The following is a 22332-nucleotide window of genomic DNA, read 5'->3' on the forward strand; positions in this document are numbered from 1 at the left end:
GTATGACTCAGCTCTGTGCAGGCCCAAGAGAGCAAGAGAGTAAGCAGGTAAGAGAGAGAGAGAGAGAGAGAGAGAGAGAGTGTAAGAGCAAGGAGAGTGAAGAAGAAGTAGTAAGAGTAAGAGCAAGAGTAAGAGCAAGAGTGTAATGTCTGAAGTCCTGGTTACAATACAATAAATCATCTTCTGTACTGAATATTCTAATTGTCACTAACCAATCTAATACAAGATACAAATCCTATAGCATTTACATACAGCCTATAAGAGTTCTTATATTACCATAGAGTGTTACATCTTAACTTCTAAAAACTACTCTTTGGACCCCTTCTGCTGAGCTAGTAGGGTCTGCTCTGACCCTTGGACCTGCCTGCAAGCAGAGGGTATTGTTCAATCAAGAGGGGATTACCTTCAGTCGGCCATACCATTGTTTTCCAGTTGTTCAGTAACTAAGACCTAGTATTTCAAAAGTGGCTCTCATTTCGATGTTGCCTGTAGTTTTCATATTCCCAAAATCTTTTGTCAGGCAATCATATTTATAAGGCTTTCCTGTTTCATCTTCCCCAACATGGGTGCAGTTAGCCTGGCGCTGTTCTGCCATAGAAACACACCCTTCCCTAAAAAAAGGACAGTTTGATGGTATAACTGTCTTAAGACTAGGAATTTCTGTCAGCATAGTTGTGCCAACCATGAATCAATCCAATACATGAGTGTCAAAAGTCTGAAAGGGGAAACAGACCTCAAGAATTGTGCAATATGGTCCGTGTGCTGAGAATGATGAGTATCACTAACTCCCTGGGAAGATGTATGAAATGTATACACATTATTTCAGATCATTGCCTGTTCCATTTCCATATCCAGTGCCTCTCCCAAATGACTCGCTCAGTGTAATAAAATAAATGTATTATATTTATCTGATGTTTTCTCTACTGTTCTCAACCACCTCCCTATCTTGTATTCTTTCATCTGTATGACTCGTCTTTTTTTCCTTTAAAAAAACAAGCATGTCAGGGCATTCAGGATATAGTAGAGAAAGTAAGAACCTGGTGAATTTGTTTGATCTCTTTTCCAGGCATTCTGTTGGATTAAAAAAGAAGGAAATAGAAAGCAATTCCTCAAGTGGAATATGAATGGACATGTCTGGAAACTTGAGAAAATTAGGTTGACAATGCCATTATTCATTTTCTAGTGGGATTTCAGATACATTTGCTGCATTTGGTCATGAAAGTTTGTATTGATGCAATATGCTACCTAGGAACCTCAGTCACAGTTCAGAACACAGTTCATAGAGGCAAACAGAAAAGTATTTTGTGTCCTAAGGAGTTTACAATCTGAATGGAAAATCAGATAGCATACAGATAAAATCAAACAGTGGAGAACACAAGGTAACTAGTAATCAGGTCTTTTGCAATGTCAAAACAGATATAGGGAAACCTGTTTTGTGAGAGAGAGGAAAGTGAAAAGAGCTAGGCTTATTTTTTCTGCCAAAGTTAAGGTTGAATGTAGTATTCAAAGATACATTTTGGTCGTAGGTAAACATCAGAGAAAGTGAAGAGCTATTGAAATATGAGGATAGTTCAAAGCAAAATGTATGCAGTTTCTTCCTGAATGCAGTCAGCTAGAAGATTTGTATCTCTTGGAAGCACAGAAATGTCCTTCCAAAACATGAAGTGAAAGGAAAGAAATGCAATTTCTTTAAGATAGAGCATGAGACATTTACAGCAAGATAGGGAGGATCCTGGATTTAGGATCTACAACTTGGCATATGAAACCAGCTCTTCAACTTGCTGATATCTGCAAGAGAGGTTGGATGAAAACTTGACTGATGTTTGATGATCCTCTCAATTTGCACTCCAATCACATTGAACTTAATTAGCTCTTCACTTCAGAGTCTCTGCCGGGTAGGTACAGGAGCAAGGAAGAATGTCTTTTCCACCCTTCAATGCAAAATATGGCTTCCGGGAAAGACGGAGTTTTACTTTTCTTTCATAAGAATGTGACCAGTGAGAAGTCCTTGAGGTACTTAAGATCATTTTGGCTCATGTCCTCAAGGCTAAACCCAGTCATAATATTTCAGGATATATGTACTCTCTTTCTTATAAAATCACTAATGGATTGGTATTTGGATTTTGATGGGGAAATTGCCTTCCTGTGTTCTATTTTCATCTAACAAACCCCTTGCTCATGACATGGACCTCAGATACTGCACTTCCCCCTCTTTTCCCTGGTCCATTCCTTTGGGACAGGCTAGTTTTCAGCACTTTTGTATGTGAAGATTCTAATAATGTTCCAAAGATTTCAGGGTGGGTTTTTTTGGTTTTTTTTTTGGTGTGGTTTCTGATCTATGGGATCATGTAGTGTAGAGCTCTCTGGCTCTGTTTTAAATGTGAAATATCTCACTGCCTTCAATTGCAAAGGATTTAGCCTTTTAGTTTCAGAAAAAAGACAGAGAGATAACTGTGGATACGTTTTGTTAATACAGGGGAAGGGAGGACAGAAGAAGGGCATGAAAATGCTTGTCTAAAATACCTGCCCATGAATACTGTAGGCTGACTTCCCAGGGGCAAAGTTGTGCTAATTAGAGAGCTTACATCCTTGTCTTTCCAGGGCACTACCTTCAGTAGTCTGCAAGTACAAGGGAAACAGCTTTTGTGAGGTGGAGGTCTCTGGTGAAGGAGAGGGAGTGTTTGGGAAAAAGGGTGTGGAGAATTTTATCTTCAAAGAGCATGCCATGGGGCAGGGTGTGAAGCCATCCTTGGAGAGATTTGCTGTGAGAAGGAGAATAAAGCAGGAATGGGGAAAACCTGCATTTTTGTTCCCAGAACTCAGAAGACCGAAGGCAGCTGTGGCTGATCGCAAAGGGAGTTCAGACCAGCATCTGCCACCAGCATTGGCAGCAGAAAAGGATAATTTTAAAAATCCATATATGGAAGCTGCATGAAATTCCCTTGAAGTGGTTTGACTCTATTTAATAATCACAGGAGAGACTGTTAAATGTTTCTGTAGCAAAATCCACATGAAACCTCTATACCTCCATTGACTTCTTATTAATTGAAGGATTTACTTGATGGACAGATAAATGTAGATTGAGAGGTGATCAAGAATTCGTGGGCCCAGTAAACTGAGACTAGACAGCATGCAATCGAAGGGCATAAAGTCTCTGCTCCTCGTACTTTTTTTACTCTGCCATTCAGTCAGAAGTTTTACAGTACTGATAAAAGTCATAGGAAATGAAAAACAGCAAACAAAACAAAAAAAGAACAATTCAGACCATATAATTCCAAATTCCCCTAGAACTTTACGTTTCAGAAAAACTGTTTTGCTTTGGAGAGGCATATATTTTAGTTAAAAAATTTCCAGTATATCTACTTATGACACCTTTTACTTGAGGCTGACTAGATGCAGGCTGCTGACCTGCTGACGTGCTGCTGAACACAGATACAACATTGTCAGGCTCTGGCATCCAGGTAGGGGTTCCCCAGAGCCATCCCAGAGATTCAACAGCTGTTTTTCAACAGAAGTTCTTCTACAGAACTCAATCTGGCTGAATATACCATCACTTTTGGGTGAGGTATTACCTCATGTAAGCTTTCCCATATAGATCTTATTCCAGCACTGGATCAGAAGAGAAGGCTGGTGTGTGATGCAGACTTAATCAAATTCCCCAAAGCGATTAGGAAATAACCTGCTGAAAGTTTCTTATCAAGGAGGAAATGAAATGTTGGCCTCTTAGTGGAATCACTACCTTTTGTTTCAATTTTAAATTACTGTAGTGTTATCTAACTGCTAAAGTTCTCATTTTCCAAATAAAAGTGCATCTCTTATCTGAATTCTGCTAAGTTCTTTGCCTCAGACAAACCTCATGATACTGAGAAAAACAGATTACCTTAGTGAATAATAGAGATTACATGCAACTGCTGCCTTTTATCAGCCTTAATGTTCCTTCCTCTTCTTTTATGGTAAGAGAAATTGAAAATATGTTGACTTTGCCTTTGCCATTCCTTGCTTGATATTATCCCCAAGATTTCAAATAAAATTGCTGCTATACATAACATTAGATCCTGCTCCGTGGATGTGAATCCATTATTTGTGTGAGAAAGAAGACATTTATTTTACATTTTTTTAAAACCATGTTTAAAAATATGTCTTATAGAAAGGAAGATGCAGAAAACTATGGTGCGATCAGAGTACAAATCTGTCCTGAAACAATGCTTTTACTTTAAGTTCTGGTGACAAATACAAGACTTCTGTGTATGAAGAACATTCAGAACTGGAAACTGCAAACTGAAGACGGAATAATAGGTAATTATGGGAATTCTGACAGCCATTAGAAATCACTTACTCATGAGGATAAAACAGCTGATTTCATTGCTGATCTTTAACCATAATTAAAAAGCGTGAAAGCCAGGGATCTGGCTAATGCAGTTTCTATTTAAAGAGTAAGATTAATCCTTTTTAATGGAAGCAGATTTTTTTTTCAGTGACTGTACATGATCACCATGGCATACTAATATTGAATCATGCCATTACTAAGCATTTCTCAAAAGCTCACAATTTACTCTTGGACTTTTGTCCATTTGTATTTGACAACTGTGATGTTTCCCTCTTTTGTGTTATAGAGGGAAAAAATCCATCTCTCTTGAGAAGTGTTTCTCATCTGTTTTTCATCAGAGAGCAACAATTCTTGTTTATAACCTTGGATTTTAATTGTAAATGCAAACCTGCCATTTTGGAAACTTTATGAGTTTGCAAGTAGACCTTAAGTAAATTTTCAGTGCTTGGAATCTGAACAAGTTTTTTAGCAGCAGCTGGCACTTGGTCCTACATATGTATAACCTTAAACTTTTAGCTTCATGCTGAGAATATAACCAAGCAACCTGCTATCTTTCAAGCTGTCATTATTACGGCCTTGATTGTCTCCACATTGTTTGGCTAAGGAAAGGAGTCTTTTGAAACTTCTTGAAAGTCACTCAAGGGATTTCTTCCATCGCCTCTTTACCAAAGAGCTGAGTATTGACTCGATGATGTGGCTTGATACTGTACAGTCATGCACTGCATTGCAAAACATTTCACTTACAAGAAATTAAGCCAAATTACAGAAAAGCAAATCACATAGCATCTGTAAGCACAGCTCTCATAGAAAAGAGTCCCTCTCTCCCCAGACTAGCAATATTGCTACACGCATGTGGCTATATACAATGTTTTGGGAGAAACAAGGTCCCACCACAGACTTCCTATATAATTTGGGCAAGTCAGTTTTAATCTCTCTCTCAATTTCCCATCTTTAAGGGATGGACCACAATACTTTGATTGTCTTGCCTGTGAGGCAGTTTGTGAGGGTGTTTGTGGTGCAGACTGTCTCTAGTTTAAAAGCACAGCACTTCATACCATGGAGCTATGACCAAAACACATTTCCCTAGGGACTTTTGCAATAAGTACGGCATGTATTTGTCTTCATCTAGGAAGAGTACATATTTTTTAACCAGACAGGCAGAGTCTGGAGCTTTAGAAATCCATAGTACTGCTATGATAGAGGGGTTTTCTCACCATGTCTGTACACAGCAGACTGACAACAGTTTACAGGTTTCTTTCACTCTTTTGGTTGCCCTTTTGCAGGAGTAAAAGGGTCCTCTCAGTCTAAAGACTCTTTGAGCAGGCAAAGGTCAGAGGCTAATAACAGGATCTTGAGGTCCCTGCTGTGACCAGCGGAGACCTTCAGATGGAATAATTTTAATGAACTTCACATGTTTGCAGTGTTGACATTTACTTGAGAGATAATTTCCTTGACTCCTTTTATAGTCATTGCAGCCAAACAGTCACTTCCAAGATGGGATGCATTTGCCCTAGTTAAAGTTACTATTTTAGGGTGTCATAAATCATCCCCTGCAGTTTCCTATTTCTTTTCATTGACTACAAAGAGAGCCCAAACAATTACCTCATGTGCAAACTCCTACTATGTAGATCTGGACTTCAGCTCCATGCAACATCTATGGAGTCACCATACCTTCCCAACAAAGGCAGTAGCACTATCTCCATCTTATTTATTCTCTATGGGGAAACTGAGGAGCAGCAATATGATCATGGTGCAAGGCCACCAAGGAGTCTGATATTGACCCAATGCTTGTTACACTAACAGTGCAGACCCAGAACTGCTATTTTGGAAATCTTGGCACCACTTGGTTGAGACACTCTACGGTTGAAACTGCTGAATGCTTGGATCTAAAGATCTTAGATAAATCTGCCTCAAACTAGAAACACAGGTTGGACCTCATAATTGATGCTTATCATTAGTAAAATGATTTATACATTTTAAGAAAAAGAAATCACCAAAGGCACCACAATAGCAGCTACAAATGCCACCTGAACTATTTCCTTAGGCATGTGGAAACTGCTGTTGAGTGAGAGGTCTTCTGAGTCATTTCCAAACCAAATAAAAAGCATGCTATGTCTGCAGTAGCTGAGTATCATAGCTCTTAAGATAGAAAATTCCCATGGTTTCAACTCATTTTGAATTTCTAGGGCATAAACAGAAGGATTAGTAAAGGTGGTGTCATGTGGCATGCGTTAAATAAAAATAAGTGAAATAACTGTTAAAAAACTAATTAGCGCCCTTGCCAGCAGCGTGCTATGTAGCTGCTGAATAATCAACTGCTTAAAGCATAGTGTCCCTTCCTTGGGACAAGGCAGAGCAGAGCAGCCTGTGGTAAAGGCCTTCTCATATGGTTTCTCTGAAATACTGGAACTGATGTGACCAGTTTCACTGTTTGGTAAAGTCTGTCCAGGGGAGAAGATTAAACACACATAATCTTTGCTGCTTACTACACAGCTGTATCAGAGCATGTTTCTAGTCACTGGCAGAAACTGTGCAGTCACTTTTTGCAGACTCCTAATGATGAGTGCCAGCATCATGCAAGGCTCAGGTGATGCAAGATCTATTTCTAGGCATTTGAACTCTTGTCAGATTTCTGAGGACCAGATAATGAACCCTAATATTTCTGCAGAAGTGCTCTCTTGTGAGTGCTGCTGGCCGCAATCCTGATCTCTGTTGTGGCATAGTGATTTGCACCCTGAGCTCAGAAAGGGCCTCAGAAAACACAGAGGACCCTTTAGGGAACACAGCAGGCTGCAACGAGTTTAGAGACAGTTACTCCCCACCAAGATCCCTGCCTTGCTTCTGGTGCTTCACTCCACTATGCTTCTCCTTTCTGGCATGTGCTAGTTTCTTGCTTTTTTCTTTCACCATTGTCACCTTACTTCTCTTCCACTAACCTCTTCTTACTCTCTTTCAACTTTCTGAGCATGATTTTAAATCATTCCTGGAGTAAGTCTAATAAGAATAGATAGTCATCTTAAGGTAATATAACAAATAAGCCAATGTAAGGATCTAGATTAGAGGCAGATTGAATATTTTTCCAACTTGCTGTTATCTCCTCATATTCTCTAAACTTGTCTATGTCAAACTCCCTAATTGCCCATATTAAATTCAGATAAATACCTGAGGAACAAATCACAAAAGTTGTTTGGCACTAGGATGGCCAAGAGAGGAGAGTTGCTCTGAGAGCATCATCTGAAGGAAAAGCTACAATACAAGATCAGATCATTAGATAGACGAAACAGAATCTGCTATATAAACAAATTGAAATTTTAAATTTGAACAGGCAATCAAACATTAGACATAAATCTGTAGGAACCTATAGGCTGCTTCTCAGCCTTTTGGCTAAGATCAAGTGTAGTGTAGTGTAGAAACTGTTGGTATCTGTTAGAAGCTCTTGTTTACATCTTTTGTAAGAAAAGGAACAAAAAAGAGAGGAGAGGAGAGGAGAGGAGAGGAGAAGAGAAGAGAAGAGAAGAGAAGAGAAGAGAAGAGAAGAGAAGAGAAGAGAAGAGAAGAGAAGAGAAGAGAAGAGAAGAGAAGAGAAGAGAAGAGAAGAGAAAAGAGAAGAGAAAAGAGAAGAGAAGAGAAGAGAATTTGGTATATGAGGCAGAGTAGTATCGAAAAACACTGGCTGCATGATGCCTATTATTTAAGTGCATTTCACTTTTTGTCTGACTTGATTGATGAAATATACTAGGTAAATCAGGGAAGAACATTGCTTTCTGTAGCTGTTTAAAATGATAATTTCTAATGTAATCAAATATGAGATTTCATATTAGAACCCTGACATGTTAGGATAGTGAAAGGAACGCAGAAAGTGATACACAGGAAGTTCCATTTCAATACAAGGAAGAACTTTACTGTGCGGATGACTGAGCACTGGGACAGGTTGCCCAGAGAGGTTGTGAAATCTCCCTCACTGGAGATACTCAAGAACCATGTGCCTGGATGCAAACCTGTGTGCTCTAGGTTGATCCTACTTGAGAAGGGAGGTTGGACCAGATGATCCGCTGTGGTCCCTTCCAACCTGACCCACTGTGATTCTGTGAGAGCATTAAACTTCTATAGATGTTTCGGTTTTGTTTCAAGGACTGACTGTGCCAGTATAATATTTTTAATGGGTGTTATGATTATCCTAATCATAAATCATAAGTAACCTTGCCTTGCTGTAGAGACAGCAAAAGCTGATAGCCTATAGCTGATGTTCGTCTGGGATGCAATTAAGACAGTTGAGCCAATATTACTTTATGACCCATTTTGTCATTTACTCTTACTCCCAGCTCTTCTATAGAGCTACTACATCCATGTATATGCACAAATTTCTTCAAGTAAACTCTTAAGCAATAATACAAATACAATACATTTTGTAAAGTGGATTTTTGAAGTGTTAAGGTTCAGGCTGGACATCAGGAAGAATTTCTTCACTGAAAAGGTGGTTAAGCATTGAAATGGGCTGCCCAGGGAAGTGATGGAGTTACCAACTCTGCAAACGTTCAAGAAACAACCGGATGTGGCCTTTAGTGCCATGGTTTAGTTGGCATGGTGGTGTTCAGTCAGAGGTTGGACTCCATGATTTTGGAGGTCTTTTCAAACCTTAATGATTCTGTGAATTAACAACATGCTTTGTGTGTTTTTAATTAAGACCTGAGATGTATGATGACACTAATTATTCAGAGCAGTTTTGGCTCACTCAGTGCTTATACTTGCTTATTTACTCTGTCTACTCATGCTTTTATTTTATTCTAATTAGTTAACACATTTATATTTCTTAAAAAATTCTAATTAACAGCATACTTGTCAGATTTTCATGTGGATTCCTCTTTTATGCTCTTCATAATTTGAAAATGTTCCCAGATTTCTAATACAATATTTATAATGGGTTGACTTTGGCTGGCTGCCAGGTGCCCACCAAGTCACTGTGTCACTCCCCTCCTCAGCTGGACAGGGGAAAGAAAATATGACTAAATACTTGTGGGTCAACAGAAGGATAGGGACATCATTCAGAAATTACCATCATAGGCAAAACAAACTTGATGTGGGGAAATTAATCTTATTGATAGCTAACGCAGAAAAATGACAAATAGGAACAAACCTAAAAATACCTTCCTCTCACCCCTCCCTTCTTCCCAGGCTCATCTGTACTCCCAACTCTTCTACTGCCTCCTCCAAGTGGTGTGGACAGATGGGGAATGGGCCTTGCAGTCAACTCATAACACTTTTGCTGTGCCTTCCTCATCACACTTTTCCTCTACTTCAGTGTGGGGAAATCTTGCTCCATCATGGGCTCTTCATAGGCTGCAGTTTCCTTCAGGGCATATCCACCTGCTCCTGTGGGTGACCTTTCATGGGCTCCAAGGTGCATCTCTGCACCACTGTTGTTCTCCATGTGCTGCTGGGGCACAGTTGCCTTCACCATGGACGACAGGGGAATCCCTGCTCTGGTGCCTGGAGCACCTCCTCCCCCTCCTTCTTTGCTGATTTTGGTGTCTGCAGAGCTGTTACTCACATGTTCTGACTCTTCTGTCCTATGTGGTGCTGCATAGCTTTTTTTTAGCATTTCTTAAATATGCTGTCACAGAGGTGTTACCAACACTGCTGATGGGCTTAGCTTTGGTCTGTCTTTGAGCTGTCTAGACCTGGCTCTGTTTGGCATTGGAGCAAATTCTGGTGTTTCGTCTCAGAAGCCACCTCAGCAGCCCCCTGACTACCAAAACCTTGTCATGCAAACCCAAACCAGTTTTCTTCTCTCTTCTCCTGATGCCTTAATTTTCTGTTCCCAAACTATTCTTCTATCGTAGTTCTTCATTCAAACTCTATGTTGACAGATTCCTTTACCCCCACTCCTACCCCTGCCCTACACTGTATCTTCTAGTTCTTGCTTTATCTGGCCCTGCTGTTGCTATGTGTGCTCATCAGCTCATCTTCATAATAAGCAACCTTAGTTTTTCAAATCAGCCACCTCTCTCCTAGATTCAATATGGATGCCAGCAGAAGATCACTGCAAGGTCAAGAGAGTTTGCCATTCTGTTCCCACCCTGCATCAGGGGAGCTAAGAACCCTCCATGAACAACAGCATGCCCAGATTTTAGTTTTTCTGTGTTCATGCCTTCTTTTGTCTTTCATGTGGTCAGCAGGAGGATTCATGAGAGATTTGAACAAGGCTAGCCATATTTTTGCAAAGACATGAATTATGTCTTCCCACTCAGAAGGACCATGCCACATGCCACAAGTTACAGATTCAGACCATGGAGGAGTTAGAGGGTTACAAAATGAAGATGTCAAGAACTGGAACAAACTGTCTCTTCCTCAATAATTTAGCTTTTGGAGATCATTGAAGTGTTGTTTGGAAAACAAATTTGTAGCAGCCTGAGGCAAGCCCAGTGCTTACCATTGGTTCAACAAGGAGTCTGGAATGAAAAATGAGAGGCGGATGGAGGGAACCAAGACAATGCTCGATCGGAGAGCTGGGGAAGAATTGATAGCAGATTGCCATGAGGATGCTTGCTGTGGAACAAACGATGGGCTCTGAGCTCAGATGAAGAAATGGCTGAAATCTGACAGGATTGTGAGCAACAAAAGTGTTGGTCCCACTGTGAGTTGATTGTGTCAGGGATTGATGTCAGGGTCAGGACACCGAAGGCCTGAGGAGAGTGCGTAACCTGCTGACAATGTGCTGGAAGGCAGTATTTTGAACACACATCTATCCTGCCACTGGGTCAAACCCTCCTCTCAAGTGCATCCCACTTCTTTCTGTGGAAGGATCTGCACATTCCCCTCTCACCTGCAGATCTCAAACAAACTGAGACCTGCACAAAACTGATAGTATAGATATATCCTCTAGCAGGACACAATTCTAGTAACTGCCTCAATTTCAACTGACCATATCATGTTATCTACTCACACACAACAGATAATACTTTTTTAATTTTTATATAAGTCATTGATAAATCTTATTAAACTTAGGGCTTCATTCATGTTCAAATGCTACAAGCAAATGAAGGAAACTGTGTTGTTTCCCAAGATCATATTCATCATGATCCTGGGACTGTTTTTACATTCAAGTGTATAGTCGTGTCTTTTGGTTTTTCATTGAATGGAGGGGTCAAGTGTAAACTGTATGTTTTCTTAAATCACTGTCCTTGGAATTTTAATTGGAGAATAACTGTCTCTTGGAAGCCTGTTCTACTGAATCATGTCCATTCAGGGTGGTTTTAGTGTGAGCAACCTCAGATGAGATGAGAGCAGTTTCCGCAAGCAGAGTTGTTAAGCAAGAAAAGCCAACATGCAAACTAGCAAATTGTATAGGGAAAAGTCACAATCAAGTCTGGGAAGGAAGCCTGCTGGTGTTTGTCTTGGGTGTGGGAATTCTCTGGAGACTCTGCAACACAAATGTGTTGCACAGCCAAGGCAAAGGCATGAGTCAAGCTCCAACAAGTTCCCAGCAGGACAGCCTTGCTCAACCCAGCCATGAGATAGCAGCAGCCCAGCACGGCGCACCAGCTGCAGCCAGGTGTGAAGTGAACTGCCTTTGCCTGTTCCCCCAGCACCTTGGTACTTGTCCCACCATTACCAGGCACAGCAGTTCAGGCTGCCATGTGGCAATCTGTGTGAGTGCCACTGGGGCTCATCAGTGGTGCTTCCCACATGCTGAGATGGTGTCATTTACCTCAGTTGCTATTTAGCTTTTCTCACTTTCAGTGACGAGCACAGATGGGTTATTCAGTGTCTGCAGAATCTAATAAAAGCTAAGGGATACCAGGGGATGTGCTTGCTCTGAGAAGCTGAACAGATGTGCTAAAATTGAGCTGCATCCCCAGAAGGCTCTTCATGTCAATTTGTTTATTTTTTTGGACAATATCAGTCTGACTGAATTGAGCTATCTGGATTTTATGTTCTTGGGAACCAGTTTCATTCACAGAGCTAATGCCAAAAATTAAAAATTATCTGAAACTAAAGGTGATTTCTAGAAACCACAAAGACCAGATGTCCATAGACCTGCCTTCTCTTCTGAGAGTAGAAAAATAGAGCTTGAGGCTTTAGAAAAACTGGGCCCACTTCAGTATTCATTCACTTGGAAACTCATTAACTAGACTTGAGTCATATCACAATAAGTCAGAAAGATGGAAAGGCAGGCTTACTGTTGTGATAACTTGCTACAGGAACCATGAGATTCTCATTTTGCAGATATCAAAGGACATAAAATAATTCCTCTGGCCAGTGGGCTGATACTCTGAAATGAAATGAAGTATGTACTCCTTATCCATTTAACAGAGACAATGGGAAAAAGGACACCAAGAATGCTGAGCACTGTGATTTCTTGTGGAAATTCATTCAGTAGGAAAGTGGCCAAAAGGCAAAATTTGAACACTGGAGACATCCAAGTGATGAAGACTGCAAATCAACCATATTACACACCATAATCTGTTTAACTGCAACGAATGTCCTAAAAAATGGAACTGTGACCAGAAGACCTGCTTAACTCTTTGCTTTTCTAGTCATCCAAATCTCTGCTTATGTGGGTATTTTCACTGACAGTATTTTACTCTACCTTGATCAGGCTTCAGAAAACAGATTTTTTTTTAGTGGTGTGAGAACAGTAATTTGTTTTTTTCATAAATATCTGAGATCCTTTTTTATATACCATAAACCAGAAGTATTTGCCAAGGTAACAGATTTGAATAGAAACATATGTAAGTATTCTGTGTGTAAACTGAGACACTTCTGCATGGCACTGCATGACATATTAGAAACCAGAAAATATTTGATCTTAATAATTAACACAGGCTACTCTCAGTTTTACAAAAGAGTAAAAATCTTGGTTATGAAAAGTTATTTACTCTTTCAGGACTGGAAGAATCACTTTTTTCTTATAGAGTTGAGTTTATGAATAGGAATTGATGGGGTTTTATTATAATTCACTCTTTTATGTGCTGTGCAGAGTTGTCTTTTCACTGGGCTTAGTGGGATGATGCAGGATAAATGGTTTCTGACTGAGTTGTTTAGCTTGTGTAGCACCTTCAGCCCACTCTGAAGGAACAGCACTACATTTATTGCATATATTACATAGACAGTTCCCTTCTCACATATCCTTTTTCTCCAGTGTAAATCTGCTGGCTTTTTCTAGAAAATGTATAAATTACAAATCTAAACTGCAAACATGAATTACACGTATAACTAATACAGACTGCAGTATATGAATATAGGAAAGTCAATATTACAACCAGGGTAACCTGAGCATTTTGAATAGATTTCAATTTTCCAAATGATGGAAAGGAATGATGTTGAATTTTGCATCTGATCCCACTCTTTTGATTATCTTTTCTATATACATTGTTTCAGACCAAAGAACCAGATCAGAGCACTCCTGAAGAGTTTGAGAGCCTAAGACTCCAACAAAAGCCTCCTACAGAAACTTTCATCATGTAATTTTTTACATTTGGCTCTTCAAAGTTGAACTGGTAGTCCTCCAAAAGCTGAAGTGACTAAATTTGATTGAAGTCTAATTTGCTACATGTGTAAGCATATTTCCAAATCCCCAAGTATGAGCAGATAAATCCTCATCAAATATTTTGATCCTACAAAATACTTTTAGAGGGAGTGATCTTTCCCTTCCCAGCACTTTCCGCATAGCTTTTAGTTATGTGCAGTAGTTCGCTATGGGGAATATTCATTGCTCACCTGTACTGAATTTGGCTGAAACAGAGTTATTTTCTTCATAGTAGCTGGTATAGGGCTGTGATTTTTGATTTGTGCTGGAAACAGTGTTGATAAGAGAGGGATGTATTAGCTATCGCTGTGCAGTGCTTGCACAGCGTTGCCTTTTCTGCCTCGCCCCCCACCCCACCAGCCAGGAGGCTGGGGGTGCACGAGGAGTTGGGATGGAACACAGCTGGGAAAACTGACCTCAACTGACCACAGGCATATCCCATAACATATGGTGTCATGCTCGGCATATAAAGCTGGGGAAAAATGGAGGAGGGGTGGTGTGTGTGATGTTTGGAGTTTGCCTTCCCAAGTATCCATTACCCATGAAAGCACCCTGCTTGAAAACAGCTGAACACCTGCCTGCCTGTGGGAGGTAGTGAATGAGTTCCTTAATTTGCTTTCACACTTAGCTTTTGCTTTGCCTTTTAAACTGTCTTTATGTCAGCCCATTAGTTTTCTTGCTTTTAGCCTTCTGATCCTCTCCCGCATCCTACTTTGGGGGAGTGAGTGAGTGGCTCTGTGGGACTGAGCTGCCCACAAGGGTTAACCAATGTCATCAAGCATCTCTGCTGTGGAACATGAGTTACTCTACATATAGAAGCATGATTTTCATTAATTTATTGTGATGGAATTATTCTTTAATTCTCTGGTAATTCACGGTTTGGAACATGACTATACCCTTCTATTTGGTCAGCTCAATTGAATGAAACTGGTTGGTGGTATTGCTTCAGAACATAAGGAATCTTCTGGTACTTGCTGTGTGAAGAGTTGAACAATTGTTGCTGAACAAAATGAACATTTTGTAACAACAGTGATAAGAAGGACACATGTTCCTCAAAATATCTCCTTTTCCAGAAAGAATGGTAGTTGGAAATGATTTTTTTTTCCTTTTCAATATTAAATAATTCTTGTTTGTGTTTGTTCTGCCATGTACAGACACCCTGTACGCTGTATTTTTTTTCAGGTTTAAGAGGAAATGATATTGCTAATTCTGTCTTTAAAGCTGAGTTTCCGGGATAGCTTTTATTGATCTTGGGCACAGACAGAGACAGTAAGTTTTTGACCCCTTATGAGTTCTTGTGTCAGTGATCACTGACAGTGATTCTCCCACATCATCTGATGCTACACTGCATATTATAGACCTGAGATATTTATTGGGGTAGGCCTTGGAGCTTATGGTCCCAGTACTCAAAGACCCACACATGGTACTGATGGTGTGTGAAATCACACTATCAATATGCAATTAAAAACCCAATCCAGCAACAAAAAGTGTAAAATCAGAAATTCCAACTACTCAGAATTTTTCTATATAATTTAGCTAGTTTTGATGTGTGATTTTTGGAGTAGTAGTTTGAGATACTTGAAAGGAGTCTTTATTCATGGGAAAAGATATTCAATGCTATTTGTGGAACAACTTTCCTTTAAGGGGTGTCCAGGAAAACAGTATCGAAACTTGGAATTCTTAATGGATTGCTTTAGGGAAGCTTTAAATTTGCCAAAAGGAATATAAAAATTAAGAAAATCCATTCCTGGAACCTTCCATCTTTTCTTTAGGATGAATAATGAGCTCCTGTTCCCAGTTCCTTAAAATCCTTTTGGATTAACTGTGATGCAAATGAGTTTAAACCAGGTTTTTCTACCTATAATAGTTATACAGAGCTGCCTACAAGCTAACTTGAAGAACTCAGTCATCTGAGAGAAGCCTGAGAACCTACAAAATTCTGAGGTGAACCTTACTGTAGGTGGCAAAGTTGAAAAACATCTTTATGCCTAGAAAATCTACCATAGAAGGGACAGTCTCTTTCAGAAATGCCTATCAAGGATAATATCATGACCTTTTCTATTCTGACTTGAATGACCAGCTCGTAAAAACCAAACATACAAACGAGAAAACATGGGTACAGAATCAAGCTGTAGATCAGGATTAATTCCATCCACTGAAGTCACAAGTTTTAAAGCAATGAAACACGTGTGCCACACTGCCCAAAACCAAGAGTTTTCCGAGTGCTTAGCATGTGTCCTGAATGTGATCAGAATGCCCTGCCAGATATAAGTTTTCTTATAAACTGAAATGGTGTTGGGGTGTAACAGCTGCTCTGACATCTCAAGAGACCAGTTCTTCTTGTACTGTGTTGAATGTTACACTTGCAGGGTACTGGATGTCCTGTCAGCACATTCCAGTTATTTTGGTGGCATAGCCAAAACCGGTAGAGAAAAGAAATTGTACAGGCAACAATATGAACTTGTTAGTTAACTTATGGCTCAGGATGTTTCTGGACAGGAATGCTGGCATCACTTCTCTAAAAACTAGTGTAGCTCTGCCAACACTGTGGAAGTGGTGCATGAAATTTTAGTATGAAGGGCTGTTCAAAGTAAGTTTTTTATTCAGGATTAGGAACAGTGAATGCTAAACCATGGAGCACCCCTGCAGGGTGCCCTGCTCCACACTCACAAATACACTCCAGTTAAACAGAAGTCTGGGTGAAAAAAACACGGCCCACATGATGTCATCTCTTTCTGAGAAGATCTTGATTCTCTGAGGCAAGGGTGAATATGTCTTTTCTCAGTGACACACTCTACCTATCTCTGTGTTCCTATTGCCAAGCAGACTGGGCTACTCTGAGTCTCAATGCACACTGAAAGCAACAGCAGCAAGTAAAGTGTCGTGGTTTCAAGATGCAGCTCCTCATGTGTCAGCTCTCAGAAGGAAAATCTCAGCCTATTTAAAGCAAGACCTGATATCTAGAGTCTGATTAATTCCAGCAAATTTCATGTCGGGATTTGATGTTGTCTACTTGTGTTATCTCCATTTGATCAGGAAAACTGTAGGCGGGTACGCAATGATTTTGGATGCTGGCAAAATATTGCCCTGGAGATGGAATCCAAGAATCTCTTTTTTTTAAAAATTTCCCAATTCAAAGCACTTCTCAAAGTTTTTCTGGCTCTTTCTGTGAAGGAAGCTAACATAGATTTTCTCTGCTAAGGCTGTTTTAGTGTTAACAGGCACAATGAAGATTTCTTCACTTATGGTTGGAAAAAGGAGGCATTCCAAAATGTTTACCAAAGAATAGCTGTTTACAAAACTAGCATCTTGCTTTTTGTCTTGGGTAACTTAGCATCCATAAACGGCAAGAAGATTGTTCTAGTACTCCAAGTCTCCCTGCATTATTCATTAGGGAAGCTCAAGCTGAATAATTTTCTCTGGGACAAAGCTGTTGCTAAGCTTAAAGTTTGGGAGATCTAGTAATGCAATTTTGCTTATCCTTCTTCCCTGGAAACTCTTCCACTCACACGATGTGAGGATATTGTGACTTGGCAAAATCACACTTTGTGCTACTTCCTGGATACTGGAAAACAGGACAACTGTGTGAACTGAAGAGAAGATTTATTAACCCTGACACTTCAGCAATCAGTCAAAATGAAAGGAAGAGAGGGCAGAGAGAGTGAATGAAAGGGTGAATACAACTAGTTCCCCCTGACAAATATGGTATGACATAGCTTTTCCCAAAATGATCAAGAGAAAGCCATACATATATGTACATTTTACAATATATATCCTAATTTCCATGATAAATGTAACTTCACCTCTGCCAATTAAAGTTCCATCTTCTATTTGTCTTATTATAGGGTGGGACACAACATTCAAGATGTCCATTGCTTTTTTCTCAGTCACTTGTGTACACACGGACGGAGTGCACAATTTCTTATGCTGCAATTTCGCTTCAAGGAAATAGGGATCTCATTTTTAGATAGTCAAAGAAAACTTCGCTCCAGTGGAAAGGACTGAGGTTCAGAGCTGAATGACAGCTTTTGCTGATGGTTAGCTTTTGGGCACAGTGTTAGCAGTGTGATCCTGAGAGCACAGTCTCCGGGCAAAGAGGCTTTGCCAAAGAAAGAAGTGTGAACTCATCTGGGGAGGCATACAAGCAAGATGAAAGGAAAATAGAATCTGGAAACTGATTTGCGAGTAAGACATGTTACAGAGACTTAAAACATTTCTTCAAGATTATAAAAAAGTAGAACAAGGCTGTCTGTCTCTGTGCATCAGTCCTTCAAGAAATGACTCAAAATGTATAAAAGTAGTAGAAGAAACAGTCTGCAATTATGTCCAGCACCACTGTATTGAAAGAAAGTACAGAAAACAGTGAGTTAATTTGGCTGCAGTGTTATGGAACATTTGCCAAAGTACTACTCTGGTTCATTTTTCTTAGCTCTGACTCCCTAAGGGTGTTCTATCTCTCTTCCAGCTTACACTGCAACTCTGAGAAATTACTTGTTGTTTCAAAAATTCTGTTCAAAGGTTAGGGGCTCTTGGAAATGTACTTATTCTGGCATTCTCTGCAAAAAATCATAGTCTGAGTGAGCACAAAGACTACCTGTTGATGCCTAGAAATGGTTCCTTTGTGCCTGTGCAGAGATACAGTGGTGGATTGTTAGGAAGAAAGCTAGCAGCACTTTCCTCTTCACTAGGCTGCTTCTGCAGAAAATCATATCAATCATATCATATAATATAATCTGCTTTCACTGTTGCCTGGAATGCGACTAAGGTGTGAGCAATGTCTTTGGAGCAGGGGTAATCACACTCCTAATACTACTCAGATATACCTTTTATGAGACTTACATATGGTTTAATATTCTTTAAAACCCCAAATATTTTTTAAAAATCGTTTGTCTGATTTTTATAACATAGACATATATTTTAGTTCATATTTTTTTGTGCTTTTTAGGCCTCCCAGTTAATTTTTGCATGGACCTTGTGGGAAACAGCTTACGAGGTTCTGATGGGAGATGAAATCAAACGTTTTCAGTCAGATATTTTCCAGAAGCTGCTGGTTTTTTGCACAAATTAACTGTGATTTGCATAATAGTATGCACTTACATACAACATATATGTTATAACAGCCACTTAATAGTTAAATTTATTTTTGGGCTCAGCTCTGGTCACTTAAAGATGAAATCTTTTGTGATAGAAGTATGATTCAGTAGTTGCAGTTATCTATCTTAGAGTGGGAATGAAAATATTTCTTATTTCTGCTCTATTGAACATAGAAGATATGCAAATTCTCTGACGATGATTAGTATAATTAGTATTACCTTTTGAATGTAAACATCAACACGATAGTAAGAAATTAACAAACCAAGTCTGAGCAGCAGGTAACTGAATCCTGTGTTACTTTAGCTCTGTTTAAAGCCAGGGAGTTTCTTTACAGCACAATGCAATTATGGGTACACTGTGATTTTTATATTCACTTGTCATAGAAGTTGCCTGCGGTGTGTTCCCATCTATCTTAAATATCCACATGTTCTTAACACGTAAACATATGACAGATGCCTGAAGGGTTACTTGCGTAAAATAGGTGTGTTGCAGGAATACAGTGGGCATTTAGGTATCTTTATTTTGGAAAGCATATTCTGTACTCAGTCCTCCACATTGTGCTTTCCAGCTCAGTATCTGCAATTGATGGGAATTTATTTAAAATGCTGATTTTTAAATAATCCATCCACATGCATTTGCTTCACTGATTATAAGTGATTGTAAGTTGTTAGTAGTATTGCACAGCTAGTAGAATGCATATATATCAGTTCAGAAGAACTTTAAAGCACGTATTTGTCTTCAAGGTTCACAATGACCTAAGAAAACTGGTCATGAAGTGAACTTAAGGATCATACTGACAGCATTGAAAACCCAGCATGGGATGAAAACTGGGTCGCTCACATCCAATCGAGCTGGGACAATTATTCTAGCATAGCTTAACAACAGACTTTACAGTCATCACCAAAGGGCTCAAAGTCAGAATTTTTGTGTTTGACCTCCCCTGACCCAATGCAAATGGTGATGTCACTCAGGAATAAGGGAAAAAAGTTGTTTGTGTAGGTCTGCTTGTAAACAGAATTCTTTTCAAACTTTTCCATGCAGCATCAGCTGTTTTTCAATGATAATATTTTTATTTTCCACTAATCCACTCAAGGCAAGACATAACATTCTTGTTCAGTTATTTTACTGGAATTCTTATTTGTTCTTATTTTCCATGTCCCCATGGATGTCCCCACATCACTTCTTTAATCCAATTTCAGTCTGAACATCAGCACAGTAACTGGTTTATAGTCATAAAAGTGGCTTGTACCAAATTAGAAAAAGCACATTATTTTTATTTTTGCAAAGTTGAACTTGTTAGGGAAACTACAAGGGTAATGGTGTGACAAAGTCAACTGCTGAACTGTCATTCTCCTAAATCCAATACTAAGGCACTTTACATGGGCAAAAACTGTTTAAAAACTTCCCTGGGAAGGAGCCAAGAGAAGTATTTACAGAAACCAACAAAAGGCCCTGAAGAGTGAGTTTGTATTTTCATGTGTCCTTTATAGGAAATTTCTTCGGTAGGTTTTTGAAGCTTACAACAGAAAAGGGATAGAGATGTTTCAACATCCAGGACTTCAGCAGTGGGAGTTGCCCCTGTCCATCAGTTTATCCTGGTTTCCCAGTAACCCCTTGATTGCCTTTTAGAAGGTTTGAATCATTCTAAACCAAAAAGAGCAAGGTACTTTATCACATGGCTTATTTGGAGAGTAGAGTTGGCATTTAAGCATTACATTCATAAGGTGTGCTGGGGAGAATGCACATCATGAGAAGGGAATTAAGACTCTTATGGTGAGCTATTGAGCATACTGTGCGCCTTGGACATACCTGTGTTTTCATTGATCTTAATTTCCAGGTGGGATGAAGATTTCCTCAGATAGATTGACTTCCAGAAAAAAAACAGATAGAGAAGCAGGTGTGTAGAACAGGGTCTAGAAATCTGACAATAATTATTTGTGAACAAAGAATAATGATGTCAGAATGGATTTCTTTTAAAATATTTTCTTTTGCAAAAACTAATAATTTCTCACTTGAATAATGATTCTTGGCATAAAAATGAGTATATATTATTAGTTATTGCATATAAATGATTACCTATAGCTGTGTTATTCTACTGTTTACAGAAGGGCTTTGCATATCTGGAATGTATTTGTAAAAATGTGTAATTACTCTTGACAAACATGACATTTTAAGCTACTTTTGGAAAAATGAGATCCTATATTTTTATATGGATATCCTCCTCGCAGACTTGAGATACCATGAGTTCTGAAGTAAGTCAGTTTGTGGAGCAGAAACACCAAGACTGGGACATAATGCGATTTGAAGAGGAAGATGTTTACATTTGATATTATAGTAAAGAGCAGAGACACAGTCAAAACAGTGAAATGATTAATTAGATGAACAAGTAAAAACTGTCTTCATTTAAAACAGTAAAAGGGATTCTGTGCTAGCCAAGGCACAACATGAGCCAAAATGCTTCCAGGAGGTCATATAGGAATTCTCACTATGGTTATCCATACATGAAGCTCTACTCATGGATGCAATTGAAGATTGTGCATGATGACATGCCAAAATGAAAAACTAAATGGTGATATTTTCCACAGAATCTTAGAAAAGGAACATTGTGAAGAATGTTATGTGCTCATTTTTAATAATGACAGCTAGACAATGGAGCTGACAACTAGACATCCCTCAGAAAACGTCAGAGGCTAAAATCTGGGTTTGCATGGGATCAACTGAATTTCAAGTAAAAATATAGTTTTGTGAGATATTCAGTCGAGATGCTACCTGAATTTGCTCTGGTGGAAGAGATTACCACAAAGCAGAAGAGGAGGTGATGAAGGACAGGACAAGACATAGACATCAAAGGAAGAGCAACAAGAGGAATAACACCAAGGAATGTAAGGAAAAACTGAGAGTAGAAGGGCAGCTAAACAGGAAAGAAGCATGAAATTCAAGAAAGAAGAGGAAGTAGGAAAGAAGAACTGCTGATGTTAGCAACCATATTGGTGGATCAGGAAGAGAGAAGAGCTGTGCATGATTCTGAGCTTTGGTTTTTAGGAGATTTTATTTTTTGTAACAAAGTTTTGAGAAACTATCAGAGTAGGAAGTATCTAAGATTGAAGAGAAACTCCAGACACTGACATTGAGATGAAAGCTGAAAAGGTAAAAGATGGAGGTTAAAGCAGATGAACTAAGTTGCGCTATATGTGATGCTTTTAAGATGTGACAGAGTAATGGACTACTGCTATATGATAAAGAAAAGTGGAGGTAGACTCAAAGGTTAAAGGGAAGAATATAGAACTCTTGGGAAATATCTACTATTGTACCTGTCTGCTGTTTAATGCAAGTTATATTGCTCTGTTGGGAAATTAATCACAAATAAACCATAAAAAATACA

Source organism: Corvus cornix, chromosome 3, assembly GCF_000738735.6.
Source record: "Corvus cornix cornix isolate S_Up_H32 chromosome 3, ASM73873v5, whole genome shotgun sequence".
Taxonomy (NCBI): domain Eukaryota; kingdom Metazoa; phylum Chordata; class Aves; order Passeriformes; family Corvidae; genus Corvus; species Corvus cornix.